The sequence below is a fragment of the Patella vulgata genome, chromosome 1, assembly GCF_932274485.2.
Source record: "Patella vulgata chromosome 1, xgPatVulg1.2, whole genome shotgun sequence".
Lineage (NCBI taxonomy): Eukaryota > Metazoa > Mollusca > Gastropoda > Patellidae > Patella > Patella vulgata.
This window is the reverse complement of record NC_065879.2, coordinates 86,311,643-86,339,625: the sequence shown is the minus strand read 5'-3', so window position 1 is coordinate 86,339,625 and position 27,983 is coordinate 86,311,643. Positions and strand designations below refer to the sequence as shown.

The following is a 27,983-nucleotide window of genomic DNA, read 5'->3' as shown; positions in this document are numbered from 1 at the left end:
TCTTTATTCTTATATACAGGCACTCGTAAAAACAAAAAACCGATTAGTCAGACGTTTTAATTGCACATGTGGATATATCGATGATGTTCTATCACTGAATAATCCTAAATTTAGTGATTATGTATAATTCATCCCGGTGAGCTCGAAATTATAAACACCACTGACAGTGACAATTACGCTTCCTACTTGGATCTGCGCTTCAATTTTGACAATTGCCATAAACTTGGTGTCACATTATATGATAAACGTGATGACTTTGACTTTTCCCATTGTCAACTCTCCATTGATCAGAGGTAATATTCCACTATCATCACCTTACAGAGTATATGTGACTCACTTCGCTACGCGAGAGCCTGTTCCTTTTATTCTGATTTTTTAAGTAGCTCGAGGCATTTGTCATCTAAGCTACAAAGCTATTGGCCCAATAAACTTAGAAAAACCTTTAAAAAGTTTTATGACCGTCATATTGACCTGATTAGTAAATATAACATGTCTCTTTCGGCTATTTTTCTAGATGTATTTAATTGACGCATATACTATTTTCCTACTATATCTGTTACTACCGTGCATTATGCATATGAACGGTCCATTTGCTGATTATGCTGTTTTACTGAGATTTCGTCTAATGGTTTGGATGCAGCTACATGGCGGGTGTGGCGCCAGGCATGGGAAGCTTAATTGTTCGGACACCTGTTACCATTGTTCATCATGTATTTTGTACCTGGTGAACAGTCTATTTGCTGATTACACTGTTTTGCCGATACAGTTTTTTAGGTCATCGAATTTTGTCTAATAGTTTGGATTGTTCGTAATCGGTTTTATTTTATCCCTTCAGTATATGAAAAGTCGCGATGAAGGGAGCCTACTCCACAAACTAAAAATTGCAATTGGATACAAACCACTCAATTAATTATCACGGGTTCCTTCTATTTACAAGCCTTTGCATGGCGATTTTTCTTGGCTTTTTCGTCTAAAATCGACGAAATGAATTCAATTTCCTTTTTCCGCCAGCGTTCGATGATTAATCGTGATTTCGTTGCTTTCTCTGACGTAGAACCAATTTGCCAGGGAAATAATGACGTGAAATGTCGACAGATATTTCGATTTTCAATTTTACTGCAAAGAGGAATTACAGATATATTTCATGGGGGTCACGGTGGCTAAGTTGGTAAGACGCTGGCTCGCTGGTCTGGAGGTCGGATGTTCGATCCCTTCCTTGGCCGAGAAAGTTCATCCAGTGATGCAGTACGGAGGGTCTGACAAGGACAGCTGTCTAGTCTTTCAGATGAGGCGAAAAACCGAGGTCTCGTGTACACATTAGCGTGCACGTAAAAGATCCCTTGACAGTTGGAATTCGATATAAGAGTAGGCAAAATTTCCGTCATAGCACACTGTATGGCGTATACCTGTCTTCATTAGCCGAGTTCGGAGTACAGCCGTAGGACTTTAAACCACATTTCATTTCAGTTCCTTGGATTTACATTATATCGCGACTCAAAGTTAAGGGGAGGTAATACCATTCTTGAAATTCAAACTTCATTTTTACACTGCATCTCTATCGGTCGGAGTTGAAACATCGAGCTCATCCCACCGAGAGAGAGAGAGAGAGGGGGGAGGTTAAAATTCTACTCGAAACAAACTAGGTCATTTCGGGAATAACACATGGTTGAATTTTATTTCAATAATTCGCTTGCACGCAGGGGTCTTTAGCAGTGAGAGGAACCCCGAGAAAATCCACGAGGCTCATCCTACCGTTCGATATCGGAAAGCTTAATATTTTTTAAAATGAAATAAAGTTGAATTTCTGCGCCATCAAATCGCCAATTTAATTATTAAATCAAAAACCAGCAAAAAACGGAACAACATTAATAAAGAACAACGAATAGCCATACAAGAACTTAAGAAAGACCATTCCATAACCATAATTCCTGCTGACAAAGGGAAATCCACAGTGATCATGGATACCAAAGACTACCACTCCACCGTTAATAACCTGCTCCAAGATACTTCTACCTAAGAAAAGACCCTACCACCAAACTAGAAAAACAACTAAACAGTAAACTTGAAGAATTGAGAGAACAAGAACAGATCACCAAAAAACAATTTTACCAATTCCGCTGCAGTCACCCACAACCACCATACGCCCGTGCCACCATCAAGACCCATAAGAACCCTGTTAGAGCCAGATTACTTGTATGCTCAAGAGACTCCGTTTTCTCCAATGTTGCTCAGCATCTCAGCAAACTACTCTCACCACTAGGCAAGGTTGCATCTTCTTTCATTCCAGATTCCACCATGTTTTGTGAAAAGATCAGAAATATAAAAGACCCAGGGAAAATTGTATCTTATGACGTGGTAGACTTATTCACCATGTTTTGTGAAAAGATCAGAAATATAAAAGACCCAGGGAAAATTGTATCTTATGACGTGGTAGACTTATTCACCAATGTGCCCAGGGATGAAGCCATGGAAGCCCTAAGATCACAAATCAACAACCTAGAACAACCGTTGGGAACCAATTTGTCAACAGATAATATAGTTAGTTTAGTTAGCATGTGCATTAACTCCACCTACTTCACCTGGGGAGATGAAATTTTTGAACAGATCCATGGCCTACCAATGGGAAGCCCGTTATCTTCACTCATCTCAGAAATCTTTGTCACTAGATTTGAAGAACGTGCCCTCCAGTCAACTACGATAAACCCAGTTTGTTATTTCCGCAAGGTTGATGATACTTTCGTTATACTAGAGGAAGAAGATGATCCAGCAGCTCTCCTTGACCACCTCAACAACCAGCACCCGATGATTAAATTTACCATGGAGACAGAAGTTGACCATTCACTCCCATTCCTAGACGTGCACGGCCATAGAGTAAACAACACCATAACAACCAACGTGTACCGGAAACCTACCCATACGGATCAATACATCAACTTCAACTCTACACATCCTACCAATGTTAAAAGATCTGTAGTTTCCTGTTTAACCCGAAGAGCCCGCAACATTTGTGATCCTGGTTACCTCCATGCAGAGCTTGACCATCTTCGACGCGCCTTCTGTACCCTAAACAGCTACCCGATTAAATTTGTCAACCATGTTATTGAATCCACCCTAAAACCCATCCACCAGAAAGATAAACCTGAAAAACCAGACATCAAAGTTATGTTGCCATTCTATGGGAAAATATCTTACCAAGTAAGCAGAATCCTGAAGAAAGTGAATATTGGAACAACATTCACCACCTCCACAAATTTAAAACAGATCCTAAATGCAAATGGGAAACAACTACCAACCAACCCAAGTCAACCAAAAGGAGTAGTATACAAAGTAGACTGCGTTTGCGGCAAGGCATACATAGGTGAAACGAAAAGACCACTTGACAAACGTATTTCAGAACATAAGTCTAGAGCCAAAACTAATGTATCAGCAATAGCAGAACATATAAGCAAGAACCAGGGCCACGAACCAGACTGGAAGAATGTCCAAACCTTAGCCATACATAAACACCAAAAGAAAAACAGGAAAATCATAGAAGCCATCCAAATCAAACGCCACAGCCCAGAACTGAATAGAGACACAGGGTTATATATACCAAAGGCCTATGATGAACTAATTAAGATGGAGAAATAATTGTCTATTGGCCCATAGTTTTCCTATTTGTTTCTTTTGGACATTTCTAGTTATTATATAACCTAATTTTAATCACATTGTTTTCTTCTTTTGTTGTTCCTTTTTTGGCCATTTCTACATATTATAAAACCTAACTTCAATCATACTGCTTCCCCCCCCCCTCCCCCCCTTAATTAGCTTAGAGAAGTATAATACCTGTTATATAAACCATATTTTGTAATTACTAAATTAAGGGGTTATACTGTATACATCCATTATTATACATTTCTTACTTATAGGGCTTCAAATTGTTTATTTTGTCTATATCAAATTTATGGCTTTGTTGCTCCCTGACTATTGTTAACCACTGATTATTGTTAACCCCTGTCAATTAACTAATATTTAAGTTTTAATTATCCTTTGATCAATTTATACATTATTATAAATTTCTTATTAATATGGCTTCAAATTGTGTTTATTTTGTCTATATCAAATATATGGCTTTGTTGCTCCCTGGTCACTGTTAACCCCCATCAATTAACTATATTTAAGTTTTAATTATCCTTTGATCAATTTAACTATTATCTTGTATTATAACAGCATTTATCTATGGCTTCTTTTTTGTCTTACTATAAATATCACCTTTTAGTTTAACTAAATATCATTTGTGCTTGATAACGATAAGAGAATACTTGTCGAAACGTCGTGCTATACTTATAAACCAGTGATTGTATTTCCATATAAACGTGTTGTGTTTTTTTTTTAATTGAAATGAGGTTGGCCTTCCTACTTTTTAGCACCATCCGGGTTAATAGGAAAGACAGGCAAACAACATGTAGTGTGCTATAGGGCAATTTTTGCGAGATAGTGACAACTGTTGTTGTTGTTCTTTGTGTTTAACGTCCACTTCCACCGAAGGTGATATCGCAGACAAGTTGTCTTATTTTCATTTTTTATTATTATCTTACCGCACGCGTAGGGGTCTTACCTGTGGGAGGAAACCGGATTACCCGGAGTAATCCCACGAGGTTGAGAAGGCGACCCCTATCTCCAAGCCACATACGCTCACACCTGCGATCGAAACTACAACCGCAAGCCAAAGGTGACCAGCCAGCTAGATGTCGAAGCGCGGCTGCGCGACACTCTAGACCACTAGGCCATCCCAACTTTTATGTACACTCGGTTCGTCTAACGACTATGTACGCTAAGGAGTAAACCGGTTTGGGTTCGTCGAATGCCTATGCACGTCAAGGATTAAACCGGTTTGGCTCGGTTCGTTCAACGACTATTCACGCCAAGGAGTAAATCGGTTTGTCTAGGTTCATCCAAAGCCCTGTATAGGGAAAGTTACGACAACTCATTTACAGGCGCCAGTTTGGATCCCAACTATGACGCCATAAAAACTATGACGTCATGGCGTCATAGCTTTACTTAACAAAACGTTTTATTTTTTTCTTGGTTTAACGTTTTACGGGTCCTAAACAAATTGCAAAAGAAACCAATGCAGTTTGTTTCAATGATAAATATGTCAGACAAAATCATACTCAAAATCGGCCATGGCAAAATGACACGATTAAGAGAATTAAATTTGGCGTTCCTCAGGAATTATCGGAGAGCGATATCTCGCACTGAGTGTCTTTCAGTGGTGGGAGGATAAATAATTTCTTTTTAAATTCCTCATACACAGAGTGGTTATGCAAGCGAAATGTGTCGAAAAATGGAATTTGACAAATATCAATTTAAAAAATGTGTTTGTCATGTGGTGGCAGACATGTCTTTCAAAATGACTGCCATATTTGGTAATAAAAAAAAATGGAAAAAAAAAAAAGAAACATTAATTTGGTAATAAAAGGGCAGCGATAATCTCAAAAATTTAATTTCGAGAATTCTTGATGGTAGAAATTCAAAATGGCCGGCAAAATGAAATCCAAAATGGTGGAATTTAATTAATCGTCATTTCTTTCCGTTGGGTATGACTTGTAATATGTAGTGGGGATCACGTGGCTAAGTGGGTAAGACGCTGGCTCGCTAGCCTGGAGGTCGGGTGTTCGATCCCTGCATTGGCCGAGAAAGTTCATCCCGATTTTCCGGCGTGGTTTCCCCTTGTCAGTGATGCAGGACGGAGGGCCAGACAAGGACAGCTGTGTAGTCGTTCGGATTGGCGAAAAACCGAGGTCTCGTGTACACATTGGCGTGCACGTAAAAGATCCCTTGACAGTTGGCTTGCACGTAAAAGATCCCTTGGCAGTTGGAATTCGTTATAAGAGTAGGTCGTAGCGCCGCTGCCCGGGCAAAATTTCCCTCATAGCACACTGTATGGCGTATGCCCGTCTTCATTAGCCCAGGTTAGGAGCAGAACAGTAGGACGTTAAACCCCATTTCATTTCATTTCTGTAATATGTGGTATATTAATTCCGAAATGACATAGTTGCTCTTAAATGAATATATTGTTAACGCGCTTTAAACATCTAGATGCAATAGACTTGGTGTAGAAAATGTTGGCAATAAAGATCCAATCATAGTTTTTAGTTATACTCTGTTAACCACCCATAGATGTTTTAATGAAAGTAAACTTTATTCAGCTCGACGCAAGACTTAAAATGAATAGATGCAGTTCGTTTAACTTGAATGTAGATATTAAGTATCTATGTTGCATATATAGGACCTTTCGATTGAATCATATCATAATAATATCTTATTTCATTGTTTTACGTATTTGTCGACATTAAGGTGTAGTGTTCTATTGTTCCATTTAGCCTATGAATTTTCTTGTTTCACTTGACTGAACAAAACATTTTGTAGGAATATAGGCTTTTATAGATTGAACAAAAAGCTTATAAATGTTGAGATGTGTGGAACATGCTCGGGACGATTTGTAACAAACCTCAGGCACGAAATATATTTGATACTAGTTGAGCATCAGATATAACATAATTTCAAGTAGAACACGATCATGATTAGCTAATTTATACTAAAGTCGGATGTGGTATTAAGTTAATTTAAAGTATACGTATACATATATTATTGATATTAAATATATTAAAATAAAGAACTACACAATGAATCAGCTGTCATTGATAGATTATTTCACTATAATCATATTGATGTTGGTGACACCTGAACACTAGTAAATGTAACTACCGGTCACTGATCGATCAGCGTATTGTCTAACTTGAACTCTCTCACCCTGTAACACAGAACAACATGATTATTTCATTGGAAATGAGGCGCAAATACCCAACTGCGTCTTCTTCAATAGGCCCTTCAATGTCATTCTACCTGTGGAATAACATGTACATTACTTGTATCTGTTACATTTGTGCGGTTTATATATTAGATTAATATTATTATTTACACATGGGCGGGGAGTGATAACGTGTTACCCCAAATAAATTGCAAAAGAAACCAGAAAGTTTCGGAGAGCTATATCTCGTATCACATGTCACTTATGAAACATATGCCCGAAACACATGTCAAACTAGACGCCTTTTATTTAAATTACATTGAGTTTAGACTGGTTTTAAGCTACGCTGATTTAAAATGTTTTATCCATTAGTCAATTTAAAGAAATTGCGATTTTCAAAAAATTGATGATACAATTAATGATCGATGACCGAATACCGAAATCGCCCTAGACCAAAAAATCATGGAATTTCAGGCATTTAATTTGCCTGCTAAAAAGCAAAAAGGTTTTATCTCCCCAATTACTATTTAAATTTTCATTTTTTACTTTACCCGTCTGCACAAAAAATCTGATTTTTAAAAGCGTATGCAAGTTAAATATATTTAATAGCGCTTTTATCTGGTGTATCTTTCATTTCATTTTCTTATGAATTAGACTATATTATTATAACAATAATGTGCGCTTTTTTGTTGTATAATAATAATAATAATAGTTTGCTCAGCTATACTTTTCGTTTAAAAAAATGTATGTTTTATCTCCTTTTCGCGGAATTCTATGACATATATATCTACATCCCTGTCGGGGGCAGTCAACTTCGACACAACAGTATGATAGGACATAAAATAGACAGCGAGTAGGTACAAATACTTGGGACCCAAGATGGCGTCTTTGTACACTTGACGTCATATTTTCATGACGTCATATGAAATTTCTGGCTTCACAGTTGTCGCAACTTTATCTATACTATTCAAAAAAAGTAGGGGATATTTGATTTTGGGGGCATAATACTAAAATATGCAAATGACTACGAAAAAAGTCACTATAGAACCTAACAGAAGAAACATTTCCAATTACATGTGACGCCCAAACGCACCAATAGCTACCGCATGGAATGCAGGTGATGCTTGGGACCATCATGGGGGTCCAACCCAAGATTTGCACGACTCTGAATGTTACAGTCATTGTGGCATTGAATACCAGGGTGGAAACATCAGTTTAATTGTTTTAGTGACCAGAAAACAAATTTTGATATGCGTCGGCTTACCCAAAATGAAAGGTTACGTGCCCTTGGCATGCTACAGATCGGCACAACACAGGCGGTTGTGGCCCGGACGATGAATGTTTCTCAGTCTGTCATAAGCAGGCTATGGTCCAGATACCGTGATACACAATCTGTACAGGACAGACCACGCTCAGGTCGACCAAGGGCGACAACTCAAGCCCAGGATCGATTTATCCGTACCTTGGCCTTGAGAAATCGTGTCATCACAGCAAATCAGATCAGCGCTCGTCTTCAAACAGACACTGGTGTGAGAGTGAGTGGCCAGACGATTCGGAATCGACTGCATAGGGGTCACCTTCGCGCCCGACGTCCTCGCGTGATCCCTTGTTTGAGAGATCATCACATTCAGGCAAGACGTCGTTGGTGTAGGGATCGTCAACACTGGGATAATCGACGCTGGAGCAATGTGATGTTTTCAGATGAGTCAAGGTTCACTGTTGATTTTTTGGACAGACGCAGGAGGGTGTGGCGTCGTCGAAACGAGCGCTTCCAAGACGTTAACGTCATCAGACATGATCGATTTGGGGGTGGTTCTGTTATGGTGTGGGGAGGCATCACTGTTGATGGAAGAACGGCTTTACATGTTGTTGCAGGGCGTGTTACAGGCCAGTACTACCGGGACAACATCTTGGCAGTCCATGTTGTGCCGTTCGCACGACGTCATGGCCGCCGTTTCATCTTCCAGGATGACAACGCAAGATGTCACAGGGCCAGGATCGTTACAGGTTACCACAGAACATCACCACATTACCTTGGCCAGCACTGAGTCCCGACCTCTCCCCCATCGAGCATGTCTGGGACATGCTTGGACAGAGGTTACGTCAACGTCAACAACGTCCTGCCAATGTCCAAGAACTTGCTGCTGCGTTGCAACATAAATGGGACAATCTGGACCAAAATGACCTTAGACGTCTCATTAGGAGTATGCCACGTCGGATCAATGCTTGTTTGGCAAACAGAGGAGGATTTACCCGTTACTGACTTGGTTGTGATGCTGTGGTAACTTTGCTGTTTGACCCCGGGTATCATTTTACCCTTATAATGGTCAGTCTGTGCCTTACTTAGTCTAACGATCATTTGGAATAAATCGATGAATGTGAACTTCATTTCATTTTGTCATTTGTTTCTTCGTCAGTTTCATTAGGTGACTTTAATAACACTTAAAAATCAAATATCCCCTACTTTTTTTGAATAGTATATATGTATAGTCGGTGTAGTATTAGTTGTATATTTATTGGGGGATCGCGCTGGTTCGCTAGCCTGGAGGTCGGGTGTTTGATCCCTGCATTGGCCGAGAAAGTTCATCCAGATTTTCCGGCGTGGTTCCCCCTTGTCAGTGATGCAGGACGGAGGGCCTGACAAGGACAGCTGTCTAGTCCTTCGGATGAGACGAAAAACCGAGGTCCCGTGTATACATTGGAATGCACGTAAAAGATCCCTTGGCAGTTGGAATTCGATATAAGAGTAGGCGATAGTGCCGCTGCCCGGGCAAAATTTCCCTCATAGCACATTGTATGGCACACGCCCGTCTTCATTAGCCCAGTTCAGGAGCAGAACAGTACGACGTTAAACCCCATTTCATTTCATTTCCATTTCGTATATTTATTGCATATTATTATATCTAGCTACAATAGTAGGAGGTCCTAATATAATAGGTATTGTTGGTGGAATAGTCGGTGTTATTTTGGTTCTTTGTATTGTTAGTGCTGTGATATTCTTTATTAAAAGGTGAGTTTTACGTACATAAAATATTATGGTTTAATTTGCGTTTGTTGTTGGTTATTTTATTCCTGCATTTGTTTCTTCTAAGAAATAGATACACCCATGACATCCCAAAAGAAATAAAAAGAAAAAGCAAAATAAAAGATTGAATTATATGACGTGAATAATCTTCTTAATGATAAATCATGAAAACCAGCAAAATGTTCATACTGATGTATTCTATAGAGTAAAAAAGCCTACAAGAAAGATAATTATTGAACTATAGTTTAGTGGACTGTAAACCCCATTTAGGATTGACTATACATATAGGCCGGCAGCCAAAATTGCTGCCAGATGAAAATTGTGATAATTGTAAATGCTATATTCATACTAACAGTTGTGAACTTGACATATAGTTAAATATTGGCGAAAACACCCATTGCCTTCATTCTCGGCAAAGAATATTGTATTGGTTAAATTTTGATTTCAACCAAAATGCATAAAAAAATAATGGACAAAGAATATATTCGATAAACTGAATATGATTTAACTAGACAAGAGCCTATATAAGTTCCACCTTTTTTTCAGATATGATTTGACGCTAAAGTTCTAACAAATATTTAAACTGAAACAAAGCATTTACAGATATTAAGTTATCTCACTAAAATATATATGGCCAAAACTAAATAATACTCTAATGGGAGTGACAACATTGTAATGAAGAGAAAAGAAATCAAATGGAATTTAATGTCTTACTGTTCTCCATCAACCCGTATAATGAAGTTGAGCATACGTCAACGTCATACATTATAGTTGGGGTGGGGGTGCATTGTACGTGTACAGCTAGTATTCCTGCTTTTCATGCAAGTGTCATCAGTGTGCAAGGGAGCCACAGTCTCCCAGTAAGGGGCTGACTCACTTACCGGGCTGTCCAGGGTCTGATCCTGGATCCCCTGGTCAGTGGCTAAATAATCAGGTGGTCCGGGCTTCGATCCCCGTAATTTTCTCTGACCCATTTCCTCAGGAAATGGGAGTCCCTCAGGGAAGTATATTATCTCCCACCCATACCATCGTGCCTTAAACGTGGGGTCGACGACTCTCTTTATGTTGATGACTTTCAGATGTGTTACGGATCGACAAGTATGCAGACAATCGAACGTCAGTTGCAGCTTTGTTTGAATTCTAGTATAGTGTTTTAAGTATCCATCACGTACAAAATTTGTCCTAGCGAAATAACTGACGGCGTGGAAGAAATGGTATCGTTGTCGGAAAAGTCGCATTGAAAGACGTTGTGTGACGTAGCAGATCTTGTGTATATTGTACACAACTACCGTTTGTACTATACTCTGGCCAATTTCTTTTGCAATGCTTCTATTATTGAATTATTGTGATTATTTATAAAGTAGAGTTGTGATAAGTTTTCTCAGTACAACAGACATAATTTGTACGTGATGGATACCCCAAAAAGTCGCTCACCTTCAATGACAGATTTCGAGAAACAATTCCTATTGAAAGTGGTAAAAGAATTCCTAAATATAATTGATAATAAGCGAAGGGATGTGGAATCGGTTTCTCTCAAAGAACAGGCTTGGAAAGAAATTGAAAAACGTTTCTGTGCACAGCCAAATTTCCCTGTTAGAAGTTCGACTCAATTAAAGAATTACTGGCGTCATCTTAAAAAAAACGAAATGAAGCTAACGAGAACGTCAAAGAAAAGGCCGGGTGAACGGGTAAAAAATGGGGCTTCTTTTGGTAAGTAATTAAAAGCCACTTAAAACACTATACTATGTTAAAACGACACATTAGATGCATCGGTGGATACGTTGTTTTGTGCTTGAAAGATTTAGATACATTGCAACAACATAAATTATTCACATAATTAAAATATTGATATGTCCTTGTTAGACTAAACTATTTGGATATTTTCTTTTTTCAGATAATACTGAATACAATGGCGGTCGCCACGGCGGTTATGTAGATCCGAATGTAATCAGTCAGCAACCACTCGACATCATTTCCGAACCATTCAGTGTAAATAATAGGACATCTGCGCATGATTTGAGACAGGCATTGTTAAATGCTAAGATCAATGCTATCGTGAATGAACATAAACTTAAAATGGAGATTCTGCGACAACAAGTCATCGAAAGATAATAAAACCCCATTACGAAATCCAACGAAATTCTAGAGTGGCATACCTAAAACGTATTGAAAACAAAAGACATTTTGTCATACTGGCATGGTTAATATGTTGTTTATATATATATATATATATATATATATATATTCGACATAATCTTTTCGATTTTAAATTTCTGATACCGTAATGTGTATAATAAAGATTTCATTTGAAAGTATGAATTGTGTTAGTTTTCTTGTTCCCCCCCCCCAATTTGTTTATTGTTACTAATGACACAACGAAGACTAAGTGTGTATCTAGAAGATTATTCCATATTTTAGATGCTCTGACAGTGAAAAACATATTCTGTCAGCACTTGAAGAACAAAAGATTGTATTGCCAGGGGAGTATGGAAATCGAAATTTTGGAAAATAATTTTTAATTTTGGAAAATAATTTTTAATTTAAAAAAAAAGAAATAAATTAAATTTGTAGAATAACTTTTATTTTTGTAAATTTGTTTTCAATTTTGTAAATTCATTTTTTAATTTTATAAATTCATTTTTAATTTTATAAATTCATTTTTGATTTTATAAATTCATTTTTAATTTTATAAATTCATTTTTAATTTTATAATTTCATTTTTAATTTTATAAATTTTATAAATTCATTTTTTAATTTTATAAATTCATTTTTAATTTTATAAATTCATTTTTTAATTTTATAATTTCATTTCTAATTTTATAAATTCATTTTTTAATTTTATAAATCATTTTTAATTTTTATAAATTCGTTTTTAATTTTATAAATTCATTTTTAATTTTATAAATTCAATTTTAATTTTATAGATTCATTTTTAATTTTATAATTTCATTTTTAATTTTATAAATTTTATAAATTTTATAAATTCATTTTATAAATTTTATAATTTCATTTTTTAATTTTATAAATTCATTTTTAATTTTATAAATTCATTTTTAATTTTATAATTTCATTTCTAATTTTATAAATTCATTTTTTAATTTTATAAATTCATTTTCAATTTTATAATGACATTCATTTACAATTTTATAAATTCATTTTTAATCTTATAAATTCATTTTTAATTTTATAATTTCATTTTTAATTTCAAAAATTAATTCTTCGTTTTTTTTTTTTAAAGTTCATTAGAGTAACAGATTATATAATAAGGGGGAGGGGGGCTTAACTGCATTTAAAAAAATGGATGCTTGATTTACTACTGTTGTCATTGTGTTGATGACAGACGGTTGTACATTCGACATACTTCAGCCATTTTAGTACTTCCATTTGATATTACCAGCACACAAATAATATACCTTTCAAACTGGGGTGTCGTTATTTGTCGAGATGGAGTTACTTTTACGTGGATAAACTTAACTGGACTTCGTCGTTCTACAAAATTGCAGATATTTTAGTCTGAAGAGGCATTTTTCCCTATCTGGACATATGGTCATTCTGTTGCATGAGGCTATATTTACTTAAACACATTATTAGATGATTGTTTACGCACATAGGGATGATCAAGACAATATGAGCTATATGGTTTGGAATAAGCTACCCCTTTTATTCACATCTTATATGAAACGGGTTAAACATTATTTGGAAATTTCCCCTTCACCGACATTCATTGACAAATCTTTCCCTGTCTAATACCTTATACAATTACTTCCATTCCCCATAACGCGATACAGCTGAATTCCGGCTTTAAATTGAGGTTTCTAGATGGTTTATTATGAAGACTTAAAAAATAGGCATGCATCATTTTCCTCGCCGCATTCACGACATATGGAATATGCACCCCGAACATTTGAACTTTAATAAAAAGTGCAATTATCGAAATGTATATATATGCCGTTACATTGTCTAGTACAAAACATATTTAAAATTCACGGTTCAAGTCAAACACCTCGGCAAATCACCGTTACAATTGATTAAACACTGAAGAGATTATTTAACAAACCTTACTTCACGAGTAAATATATTTCGAAAATAACTAAACATCATTATAAATCTATGTCAATAATGTTTAATCTCTCCAATGAAATGTTTTTATACTTGTTCGAAATAAAACAGTGGTATATACTTATGTGCATCTTACAGAGTTCCCTATAAACTGCAGATATTTTATTATATCAGTCTGAACAGAGATTTTTCCGTCTGGACATATATATCATATAGTAATATTTTTGTCCAGTCACATATTTTATATTCTCTGTGATTTTTAATGAATGCTTATCGTATCTATGCACCGATTGGTAAGATTTTTTCATGAACGTATGAATTTTGAAGTGTTGTTTGTTGTTTATTCACTTACATTCATGGTTATTATATCGTGGAAACGTTATGCTTTATCCCTGTTATGTACATTTCCGGTAGATTATTATAAAATTGTAAAATTTCATATAAAAAACAAACTTGTAACTTTTATCTTTAACTTAAAGATACAGTATGTAAGATTTCGATAAAGAGCTAGCCATTCTTGCTATAATAGTTCGACAATAAATAATGTAAAGTGAATAATTTGAAATTTTCATTCCAATTACTCTATTGCGAGAGAAGAGATTAGCTTTTGAAGGTTTGACAAGACGTTGCAATAATTGCAGCCATTAAAATATGGCTGAACCGTTCTAATCTATTTAATATCTGAGAAATCCGAAGCAATCGAGAGTTGATTATGGCCTTGGATCAGTTAATTAATGTCTAATTAATAATTTAGAAAACATTTCAGGCCTAAAGGAAGTCCTGCAATATGGAGATTTAGCCCTTGCATAATGTATGTTTAATGACTACATCTATCATTTATGGAATATAAATTTGGTATTTCTATGTGATCAACATCTTTTTTCCATATTTCTATGTGATCAACATCTTTTTTCCATATCTACAAATATTTTGGTATTTCTATGTGATCAATATCTTTTTTTCCATATCTACAAAAATTATTGTTAAAGTAGCTAAGTCTCTAACTCAATATCATCAAAATCTTCGACATTGAAAACACGAATTATTTGTCAATTCAAATCAGCATTGGTCTTGTGATCTTACAAGGAATGGATGAGCTTCTGATATCCAATATTCAAGAAAAAATATACATTTTACCATTGGTACACGAATCGTGTACCATAATGCGTTTCAGTGCCATTTGGCACTAGGGACTCGAAGATCGAGGCTAGACATATTCCACAAGTCATGTCAACGCTATATTCTTATATGGAGAGCATGCGCAATAAATACCATCGGTTTAGACTGGAATAACCAGACGCTAAAGATCGTCATTCAATTGAGACTTTGGCGCATTTCGCCGAACATAACTGATTAGAAATTACGGTAAAAACAGAAGCGATTGAATGTAAATCAGTTTATATACATTCATATTACATTATTATATTCGTTGCGACCCATTTCTGTCAATTTCTAGGTCCCATAAATATTAGCGATTTAGCTCATTTAACGTTTTTTATAGTTACTGCAGATGTATTAATGTTATAGTAAATCAATGTCCGGATATAGGTATTTCTTATTGCAACAAATTCCCCCGTTTGATAAGCTAATCACAATTGACGTTTGGTGTGTGATTGATGCAATTTGAGAAAATTATTGATAAAACTGCTATTTACTCTCAAAAATGACCAAGTATGAAATACAATAAAACGAACACATTGCATGTATAAACTAGGATGATAATTAACAAATTTATTTCTTACAGGTTTTGGGGATATACGGTAACTCGAATGATTTAGTATTTTAGATAATATTATTCACGGGGATATTAACGCTCAGAAATTTGCTTCCTAAACATTTTTTTGTGTGGTTTTTATTTTCAAAATAATGGAATATTGAATGATTAAGTATTTTAGATAATATTTTTTCACGGGGATGCTTTAAAAAGCTCAAAATGAATATTACTCGAAACTAAACGATATAATAGTTTCACACGCGGCTATATCATTTACTTGTTGTATTTCAAGAATATAATAAGTTACGTGTTTCAGGCTGAAAAGGGAGTTCAAATAGATAATGAAAATACATAAAGACAAAAAAACAATGACATGAGTAACGGAGCGTTCTAATCACCAATTTTTGAGGAGAAAAAAGAGTAAGGTTGGTATGCATATTTTTAAAAATAAACGACCGTGGCTAAAATATATACATTTTGTAATAAACAACATGAAAAGGTATTATTCGTGCTGGTTGTCTGTCTTTTCACCATTACATGTGTACTGGAGCGTTCTAATCATCATTTTTGAGATAAAGGTAAGATTGGTATGCATAATTAAAAAAAAACGACCGTACGGGGGGGGGGGGGAATATATACATTTTATAATAAAACAACATGAAAAGATATTATTCGTGTTGATGTTAAAGTCTGTGATGGGGTGTTGGGTGTTTGTGGGTGTGTGCGCATGTGAGGGGCGGGACCGGGGGGGGGGGGTCAAATTTAAATAACATCTAATAGTTTTCAAAGGTTCCACAATTTTGGCAAGAAGTGTAAAATATTCCCCAAAATAAAAAAAAATAAAGTATGAATTCTTTCATTAAAACAATAAATGTCCAAATAAATAAATGATTTCGACAATTGCAAACGAGAATTTCTAAATTCGCCATTTCGTAAAACAGGGTTAGTTTATGTATGGGGCCACCGTCTCATTTTAATCGAAGTGAACCCTGATGCAATTTACGATAGGTTATAAGATGTAGCTCTCACTAATCCAGTGATTGTTCTAAGGACATCAAGATTTACGTTTTCAAGGTACAGGACCTTGGTTTTTGTAGTACACTCATTTCGGAGTACGTCCACGTAGTCGAATAAAAGGCGACATTAAAGCCCAGTATATTGATTCTAGATATTTTAAACTTCTGACACAAATCAGTCCTTTTATAACGGAATAATTAGTATGAACAGCCCCATTACAATTACTAATTCTTATGTTCTTTGCTATCAGTTAACCCAGCTCCAGCACAGCAAAGAGTGTTAAGAGTGCGGTTTAATTTTCTTGAGAAGGTAATAGTCCTTGTTTTGTGTGGATTAAAGTTGATTTTTCAACTTTTTGATTTTTTTTTTTTTGGCGGGGGGGGGGGGTAATTGCAGTATGTAAAGATGCGTTCAAGAGATTTCAATATTCGAAGAACAAAAACTACCCAGTGAAGATTCTTTTATTTTTATTTTGAATGAAAAGCCGTTATACTCTTCAAAAAAGTAGGGGTTATTGCAATGAAAATACCTATGCAGTTGTGATATGATAAATAGTCATGGACATGCTCTAAGAGTATGTTCACAGATGAAGAACTTATCACCCCAACAGAACAACGGGGGGAGGGGTTCATTGTCAAATTTGACACTTCAAGGATGGGTTGATGAAAACTCTCGCCTGCTGGTTTATCCTATCCATGTTTGCTTTCCTATCGATTCTTGCATAAGATTTCCTGTTTATGGTATCTTTACTTTACTGTACTACGTTTAATTTGATCGGGAGACGTGTTCGTCGGCGTCAACCACAACCGACAACACTGCAAGAATTGGCCGTGGCACTGCAAGATGAGTGGGTCAGATTTCCCCAAATCGTGATTGGACGGTTCATTAGGAGCATGCCACGACGAATTGCTGAATGTCTGAGGATTGGTGGAGCAATTACTCGTTATTAAGACAAAAATCAAAAATGTAAGGTTTCTCTAATTGGCAACTGCGACGATTAGTGTTGGCTGCGCGAGTAACGTGAAAGGTAGCACGCTGTGATTGTCTATATCTCCCAGCGTTAGTGAGCGTTTGGCGCGTACCTTTATCAAGTTGATACAGATTCTAAGATAAAAACCCACGGAAAAAGACTTGGGAATGTAAAATTCGAGAATTTATTGGGCTTCGATATTTATGATAAATAATCAGTGATTAAAGATAACATCGTCTTGTATGTGCAATGAATTCTCGGTAATCTAGGGTTACCGCTTATTTTATTGCTCAAATTGAATATGCGGCAGTTTTCCGTTTCATCTCTCTATTTCTCCATTTATTTATTGATAATGGTTTAGTATATTTAGATTTAACTTGTGTTGAGTAAATGGTCTTTGCTTTTAATCTGATTCCGTCTTTTTATACATAAAAATTGAGATATATGTATATGTTAAATTTAACGTTAAATTTTGGTTGATATTGCCAGAAAACATTTATAATATACAGATAATACTATTATCTGTGTAAATTCATGGTTGATTGCATCCATTGAGAAGTGTATGTTCACTTTGCCGTTACAACCACTCACAAGGGGGCCAGTCACGCGTGCCATATCGTCTGCTACGCGGTCCTTTATCAAGGAGCCTCTATGTGGTTAAGTCGCCGGTTCGCTAGCCTGCAGGTCGCACGTTTAATCCCTGCATTGGCCGAATAACTTCGTCGCGATTGTCTGGCCTCGCCCTCGTCCGGCTATGACGAAAAACTGAGGCCCGTGTATATATTGGCGTACAAACCCTCCTTTCCGAAGCCTATCACATCCAGGGGGGTGGTTCCTCCCAAGTAAAATTATCTCAGGTGTGTGTGTGGGGGGGGGGGGGGGGGCTGGTAACTGAGTGGAAGGGGGAGGGGGGTATAAGTAACCAACCCCGGATAAACAATTGCAATCCAATCAATGGTCAATATCACATTAGCCCTTAACGCTAGACCACGCACGACCTGACCTCAACACGAACCCCGACGCGGCTGTCTATAAAGGGTCAACCCCACCCCACTCTCCCACAATAAACAATGCGTGACCTCCAGCTAACCTCGTAACAGAAGTCAAACGAGGTCAAAGGATAAACAAGAGTTCATTATAACAATACCTATTCATCTATATTCATATCCCCATTGTTCGGATAACAATACCATATTCAATCTATTGAATAGAACAAAGGCGTCAACTCTCCTTGGTAAAAATTTGGTACTACTGTCGCCAGTACACAAGACGGTACACAGGTCAAAATTAGGAAAAAACGATGGGCGCTATTATCGCTGTGTAACATTTCTTAATGTCCTATTTTCGGGTCGATGACAGCTTGCTAATAGCGCGTGTGTTTATTTCGTAATTTTCGAGTTGCATTATGGCTTGGTATGCGTGTTAGCGCCTTTTTACTGACATAATAAATACAAAAATACGACTAAGTCGAAAGTCGACAACACGGTACACAAGCCAAAATGCAAGTCGAAAATCAGAAATTCGGAAAAAACGATGGGCGCTATTATCGCGGTGTAATATTTCTTAATTTCCTATTGTATAGCGTGCTGTCGCCTCACATTTTGTCGTAAATTCTACTTTTCGACTTTCGTGTTTTGAAGGGGTGAAAAGATGTAACACACACGCATTAAGCCATTCGCCCCGCCCCCCCTCACCCCACGCAAGTTCTGACATTATGTATAGATTGATATGACTCATGGAAAGTTAGAAGTTATTTAATTCACGGGTTAGAATAGAAGAAAAACGCATTTGTGGTGGTTAAATGTTCCAAGGTTATCGGGGAGCGCGAGGCCCCAATACACTGCGACGATTTTTTGTTTCGGATTCAGTATATTTCACCTAAGGTAGGCTATATTAGACCACATTGAAGTTGCTGTATTCACGGGCTGTATTGCGGTAGATAAATTTTCAACCATTCATCGAGCTTCGTATTATGTACAAATTAATCTGATATTTCTAGAAATAGAAGATGTTAATACAACCGTCTTAATGCTATGTTCCCACTATCACGAATGGCTCCATGAAAACACGTTTGCGATAGTCAAATTTTCCAAATTTACTTGGGGGGAGGGTGGGGGTGGTGCAACACGGTAAGCTCCGCTCCTTCGCCTCTCCCAGACGACCGGCCCCGCAGTTTGTAACATTTCAGGTTCTGTCCCCTAACATTCATAAAGCCCGAACGCCTATGACTGATCACTTTTGGTTTGTCAGTTCATAATAATAATGAGTCTCGATCGGGTCTACAAAATATAGGATGTTTCAATCGTGCATAGTTTTGGCTGAACACTCTGACAATATCTCATTGAAAACCAAATAACGTGTTTCGACATGATGTCATAACTTGCGTGTGGGTGGGGGTGGGGCGAATGGCTCAATGCGTGTGTGTTGCATCATAAGGCCTGTCTTTGAGTGGTTCCGATTCCTCGCTTGTCAGAGCACGTGGGATTGCTCCTGGTCCCAAGCGAATTATTGAAATAAAATTTAACCATCTTTTAGTCCTGAAATGACATAGATCTTTTTCGACGTTCCATAGTAAACGTACTGTGCTAAGACCACCTAAAGATACATTTTACATTATTAATTAGAACAGGTTTCGCTTTAAAAAAAAATAATAAATAAAAAATTGGATAATCGAGACTATGTTTTTTTTTTATCGTACCGACTTTAGTAATGATGATCGAGGCTAGGTCGAAAATTCAATCGCTAAAATTTCGGTTTAGAGTGGATCAATTTGACTGAAATTTTCAGCAAATTCCCTTTACATTATCTAGCTTTTGACTATTAAGGTGCAAAGCAGTTATTATGAAGGTTGTTATATAAAAGGGTCTGTTAGTCCTGAAATGACCTAGTTCGTGTGTGTGTGTGTGTGTGTGTGTCTCTCTCTCTCCCTCTTCTATACTCCAGTATTTACCACGCAGTAAATAAATTGTGCATTGAGTTCAAGTATGCTATTATTATTGCACTGTGGTGCACTGGTAGGGTGACCCACCATAAATAAATATCTCCAAATATCTCGACAATTATGCCACAATATTTATATATATGCCAAGCCTCAAATCAGTTACACACAATTATAGTCACTAAATAAACGATCATGTTGTACTTAATTAGCTATGACCATTAATCATCTATAAATAATAGACTGAAAACTGGTTCCAAATGTCGTCCATAACATCCAGACACTTTTGAGTAAAATATAGGTTACGTGCCCTTGTTTTGAAATTAGTCTCGCTTAACCAGTCTATCGACCATTCTACGTCTGATTGACAGGTCGGGATAATCAAGACTACTTTTTTACGAAACATAACAGAAAGCTAGAACAAGAAATTGAATTTAGAAATAAGTACTTTAGACAACCCAACAATTGTTTTAAGAAACTTGTAAAAGTAAAGTGAAACTACAGCTAGTATCATGTTCCTGCTAAAGAACGTGATTCAGAGATAGTATTTGTACTAAACCAAAAGATGCCGCTCTTAACGGTACAGTTAATTATAAAGCAATTTAAAAAATAAAACAAACGTAATTTCTAAAGCTGCTGTAATAACCAAGAAGTTAAATTTTACTACTATTCAAAATCGTCAACAATAGATTTTTTACGGCTGTAATAGTTGATATATTTGTAGAGAATTGCACGTGCCATGGCTATTTATCGACTCAAAGAGAGTGCGGGGTAGTCAGAAATCAGTTCGAGACACGCAACTGAAGCGTGCACTTTTAGCCGTGTCGAGACCAACTTTCTGTATAGAGCACGGGTCACCCTAGGGCCACTGGGTTATTTAGGTTAAGGTTAAAAGAGGTCGCGTGATAACGGCGTCAGCTTCAAAAACAACCCACTACAATGGCGGATAGCAGGCTACTGAGAGATGAAGATTATAATACTCATTTTGATCATGATGCTTATGTTAAAACATATTATACCGTTTTAGACGATACAATCGAGGGTGGAGTAATTCCCTTTGTATTAAAATGTCTACATGATGTCTTTAAAACAGGTAAAGTGATTAATACGGTTTCTAAATTGTGTTATAAATGTTCCCCATCGTACATTATAAAGATCCTTATATATGATGTACTGACCTAGTTTGGGTCGAATTGACCATAAACGCCTCTGTTTGTCAAATACGGTTTGTAAATCGTGTTAACACTTTTAAGATACAAAGAACGGTGACTAGTCGTTCGAGTGAAAGAAAGAAAAACCCCAAAACGAGGTTACGTGTACACATCGGTGTGCACGTGGGCGTATGTTTCATTGTGTGCCAACATGCCTTTTGATTATCGTAGTCCTGCCAACCTCTCTTTTAATGATTATCGACGTTATACAGAAGTTTAAACTTGTATTTAAATCTTTAGGTACCGTGAAGGGTTCACGATTACTGGACATTGGAACTGGTCCTGTTCCACATTCTGTAATTCCTGCAGTTCCGTTTGTTCAAGATATATACCTAACAGATTTCTCAACGGTTAATAGAAAATATCTGTATGATGCTTTGTTTGGATCTGGTAAACAAGAATATTCCAGTATTTTTGAATTTTTGACAAATTTAAGCGAAAAAAGGTAGGAAATGAAATGAAATGGGGTTTAACGTCCTACTGTTCTGCTCCTAAACTGCTCTAATGAAGACGGGCATACGCAATATAGTATGCTATGAGGGAAATTTTGCCCGGGCAGCGGCGCTACGACCTACTCTTATATCGAAGTCCAACTGCCAAGGGATCTTTTACGTGCACGCCAATGTGTACACGGGACTTCGTTTTTTCGTCCTATCCGAACGACTAGACAGCTGTCCTTGTCAGGCCCTCCATCCTACATCACTGACAAAGGGAAACCACGCTGGAAAAGAACAGTAGGACAATAAACCCCATTTCATTTCTGATATTGAAGTAATTGCAGAATTCTGTCAGTTTGGATATTAATAAGGCAGTATGTGATTGAATTTTGTAATATTTAGTTAGAACTTCAATGCAGCCGAGTAGAAATATTTTACGGTAATGTCATACCCCTCGCAGTGTTTTGTTTGATTAGATGAGACCTTATCCTACTCAAACACTATCGGAAATCACTTAAACACTGTCGGAAATTTCTGTCATGAAGTGAAATGAAATGGGGTTTAGCGTCCTACTGTTCTGCTCCGACTGAGATAATGAAGACGGGCGTACGCCATACTGTGTGCTATGAGGGAAATTTTGCTCGGACAGCGGCACTACGGCCTACTCTTATATCGAATTCCAACTGTCAAGGGATCTTTAACATGCACGCCAATGTGTACACGGGGCTTTTCGTCCCATCCGAACGGCTAGACAGCTTTCCTTGTGGGTCACATGGATGCATCACTGACAAGGGGGAACCACGCCGGAAAATCTGCCAATGCAGGGATCAAACACCCGACCTCCAGCCGAGCGAGCCAGCGTCTTACCCGCTTAGCCACCGTGACCCCCCCCCCCCCATTCCTGTAACAAATCATGACTGGTTAACAGTCAGGTCAACAACCAACACATTGCAGCGTAGCAAATCAATCGAGATTAACCAGAGGTCTATTATGATAACATACAAGCACCTGATATGCAACTCTGTGTAATTGTACTCCCCAGTTTTCAAAAATGGTTTTGAACTGGGGTTTTTTTGTGAATGCGCTTAGAAACACTCATTTATAATGAAGCGCTATATAAATTGAATTATAATAATAATGACATTCGCGGCTATATTCATTATGCTCAATTAACCAGTGCATAGTAGAATATTGCAGAAATACGGAGCATTGTATAATCACACACCAGGGCCCTGTTCCTAGAAAATTCTTAAAGTAAGCACAAAGTCATGCTTCACTTTTGCTTACCGTCCCTAGAAAATTCTCAAGATCATTCTTACGAAAGCATAAGTCAAGTATAAGTCTAAGCACATTGTGACTGGTAAAGTTTACCATAAACTGAGACTACGATGTTCTTTAACGTCATAAAAACAACTTTGGTATGCGAATTTGTCGTCTGCTTCATTGACGTCATATATAATGGTTCATTTCGATGCATTTGACATGTCCCCTATAAACATATAAAATGTGCCACAAGATAAAAAAACGCAGACACATACAAACTATCTGAATAATTGTGAGAGCGCCTGATCTTAAAGTAGCCTGTGTGTTTGTAGCCTATTGTTTTCTAATTGGCAAATAAATAAAATGGTTTCAGGGTAGGCCTAGAAGCGAAATTTTCTATAGGCCTAGCATTCTTAATTTGAAATTTCTTCTGGAGAAATATTTCTCTGTCTTGTAATTGTCTCTTTGATATCAAAAGGTGTCTGAATTGCCGTCGAAAAATTCTACGGTCAGCCATCTTTTTGAAGCAGAAACAGACTTAAGGTTGGTAAGCAAGCCGTATACCTTGCTTGGGACTTGTGCTTAGATTGACTATGTTTAAGAACGAAGTTGTGCTTAAGTTTTTTCTTGGAACGCATAATAACGTTCTTGTGCTTATAATGAAGTCTACTTAAAATCTAAGCACAAGAACGTTCTTAAGAATTTTCTGGGAACACAAAATAAGGTAAGTTGACTTAAATGCAAAGTCTACTTAAATCTAAGCACAAGAACGTGCTTAAGAATTTTCTAGGAATCGGGCCCTGGAATCTATTTAAATTGGTATTAGGTAAGATTAGTTTAGATATCAATATTTAGTTGTTAATTACAATTCCACATATTTCGTTAAGAAGCATAGTGATTCCAAAGATAAATTCACCGCCAACAAGATAATTCAGATGTTGGATTTTTAAATTGATATCTTTGTTGAATTTGGAGGGGAAATATATCAGCTAGTAGTAGGTATCCCCATTGGCACCAACTGTGCACCTTTGCTTGCTGATTTGTTTCTCTGTTCCTACGAAGCCCATTACATACAGGCACTCGTAAAAACAATAAACGATTAGTCAGACATTTTAATTTCACTTATCGATATATCGATGATGTTCTATCACTGAATAATCCCAAATTTAGTGATTATGTAGAATTCATATATCCTGATGAGCTCGAAAATAAAAACACTACTGACAATTGCCATAAACTGGGTGTTAAGTTGTACGATAAATGTGATGATTTTGGCTTTCCGATTGTTAACTTTCCATTTATTAGTAGTAACATTCCAATATCATCAGCTTATGGAGTGTTTGTGTCTCAGCTAATTCGTTACGCGAGAGCTTGTTCCCTTTATTCTGATCGTGGCATGTGTCATCTAAGCTTCAACTACAGGTATACTTGCGCACTAAACTTATAAAAAAACCTTTAAAAAGTCTTATGACCGTCCTATTGACTTGATTGGTAAATATAACATGTCTCTCTCGGCTATTATTCTAGATATATTTAATTGACGCGTATACTATCTCCCTGATTATGTCTACTACATCGTTAACACTGTTCATCACGTGTATTTTGCATACGGATAGTCCATTGGCCAATCACGCTATTTTACCGAGATTTCGTCTAATAGTTTGGATGCAGCTATGGCGGGTGTGGCGCCAGACAGGGCAATCTTACTCTTCCGGACACCTGTTACCACTGTTTGTCGTGTACTTTGTACACGGTGAACAGTCCATTTGCTGAATACACTGTTTTGCCTGTACCGTTTTTTTAGGACTTCGAATTTTGTGTAATGGTTTGGATTGTTCGTACCCATATATGGCCTCGTCTACTCGCGCAGTCTGGCCCGCGCTTCCAGAATGACTTCGAGCTAGAGAGGACTGAGTGTGGGCATGGAGTGCATCTTTTATAGTTAAAGTTGACAACCAATGGTCACAGACAATTAAAATAAATGACATGAAATAGGGTTTAACGTTCTACTGCTCTGTTCCGACTGGGCTAATGAAGGCAGGTATAAGCCATACAGTGGGCTTTGAGGGACATTTTGACCAGACAGCGGCGCTACGCCTACTCTTATATTGAATTCAAATTGCCATGGGTTCTTTTACGTGCACGCCAATGTGTACACGGGTTTTTCGTCCCATCCTCACGACTATACGGTATCTCAAGACATGTAACATCTCGTGTACAAATTGGTATTGATGCAAGCAAAATTCTAATATAAATAAAGAGACTAGTAATTCCTTTGGATATATAGGCAATGCGCAGTCTGGTCCGCACTCGACCTCGCTTTTTCGTCCCATCCGCACGACTATACGTTATCCTTAGAAAGGTAAGATCTCGTGTACAAGAGTCTAGTAATTCTTTTGGATGGATAGGCAATGCATATCTTGGTTTACACAGCTAAACCACAAAAGACAGGAAAATAAATTTAAAAAAATGTATCTTTTTCAGTCAACCCTGGACAAAACTTTCTGATGATTTGAAAGACAAAATCTGTGGAATATTTCCTTGTGACCTGCTACAAGATGATATATTTAAAGGAAGTTACTTCCCCTTATTTGACGTCATCACAACCAGTCTTTGTATGGACGTTGCACCTCCAGATGTAGACACATACGGAAAAATCGCCAAGAAAATATCAAAATATCTTAAAATTGGTGGGCATTTGGTTATCGTTGGTGTATTGGACGCGACTTATTATTTTGTCGGGGATCAGAAATTCTTTTCCTTGGATATAAGCGCAGATGAAGTGAAATCATGCTGGAAAGGTGCTGGGTTTTCAATACAGAGTTGGAACCACATGAAAAGGCCAGAAGAAAGCGAGAAGTCTGATTTTGGTGGCGCTTTTGTTATGCATTGTATTAAGGAATCTTAATCGGTTACCCGTGACCCAAAACCCATCCCAAACTTAGGCTGCCTATCTACAGCTAGCTCCGGCTGAGAATAGGCCCTAAGCTAATTAACCGACATTTTAATTCCTACATCGACGATTTTAGTCGAAAACACTGAGTATGCTTTTAGAAATTTTTAAAAGTATTTATTTCTTTTCTTTGGTCATAATGAATGTAATTAAATATGTTTATTTAGCCACTGTGTGTATGACAGATGTCAAACTAATCAAAGCCTAATCACAAAATAGTCCTCTAATTATTCAATATGGCGGCGCCCATGAAACATAATTTCACAGAGTCGAAAACAAATTTAGGAGTATCTAACCTTGTTTTGAAAGATAAACAGATTGAAACTCTAAGGACAGTTTACAATGGTAAAGAATTTATTGCAATATTACCTATAGCACATATTATATATAGCTTTTACGCGAGTGTCAGCGACATGGCGTGTTTACATAAAACCCCCGTGCTTGGGTTATTTTTACTCTGTTGTCTACTCTGTTGTCTAGTCGATAAGTCCCGCCCCAAAATGATCACGTGAGCGTTTTAAATGGAGGCTAATCAGGGCAGTGTCACATTCTGGGAAGTATGACGTAGATGGGTCGCTGCGTGCAGTATGCCAAAACTCTTCATGGTTCTATTTCCTCATCTAATTAAAGCTAACCCCATTTCAGTATTTTTATTTTAATACATTTTTATTCTTCATGATGGCTAACACAATTCCAAAATTTATTTCAATATATTCTTGATCTTCGATTTATTTGTTTATGGCCATTTGATCTTAAAGGAGCTAAATCGCTAACATTTGGGACCTAGAAATTCACAAAAGTGGGTCGCAACGCATATAATACTGTAATATGAATGTATATAAACTGATTTACATTTAATGGTTTCCGTTTTTACTCCAATTTCAAATCAGTTATGTTCGGCGAAATAAGTCAGCAATCTCAATCGAGTGCAAATTTCTAGCGTCTAGTTTTTCTAGTCTACATAACTCCATTTGATTTGGTGCAATGTGTCTAGCCTCGTCCCTCGAGTCTCTCAATACAACTGGGGCTGAAGCGCATTATGGTACAAATGTTAAAAAAACTATTTTATCTTAAATATCGGATATCAGAACCTCATCTTTTCCCGGTAAGTTTACATCATCAATGTTGATTTAAGTTGACCAATAATTCGTGTTTTCGATGTCGAAGATTTTAGAGGATTTTGGGTTACGGACTTAGGTCCTTTAATCAGTAATGTAGTTCATTATCTCCCTTTATTTTAAAACGGCTAAACCTCTGACTCGAATATTATCTCCCTTTATTTCATTTTATAATTATCAAATGATCTTAATCAGCAAACCAGTTATGGATGCAGACCACCATTAAATTTTACCATCTCGGTACAAATTGTAGTTCGCCTATTTATAGCAATTCTCTCTGTGTCCCTTTTCTCCCCTTCTGCATGCCCATTTTTGTTGATTTTTTGGTCAAGAATGGACGAAGAGGGTTTGAATTAACATTTTCTGCCAGGTTTTGGTAAATATTCATGATTTTGAGGCGGACGGATAACGGAGTTATCAGGTTGGCTACGGTGATATGTACGGCAACTAGTTACATGTTTTGACTATGCTTCTTCAAGTTTGTG

General features: G+C 36.9%; 1 long non-coding RNA gene across 1 annotated transcript; it reads left to right on the top strand.

Moving 5' to 3' along the window:
- Nucleotides 1-21,459: 21,459 nt before the first annotated feature.
- LOC130013970 (uncharacterized) lies at nt 21,460-27,369 on the top strand. The gene is made up of 3 exons (XR_008788940.1): nt 21,460-21,609; nt 21,968-22,172; nt 25,912-27,369. It is a non-coding gene; the product is annotated as an uncharacterized LOC130013970 (long non-coding RNA).
- Nucleotides 27,370-27,983: the final 614 nt, after the last annotated feature.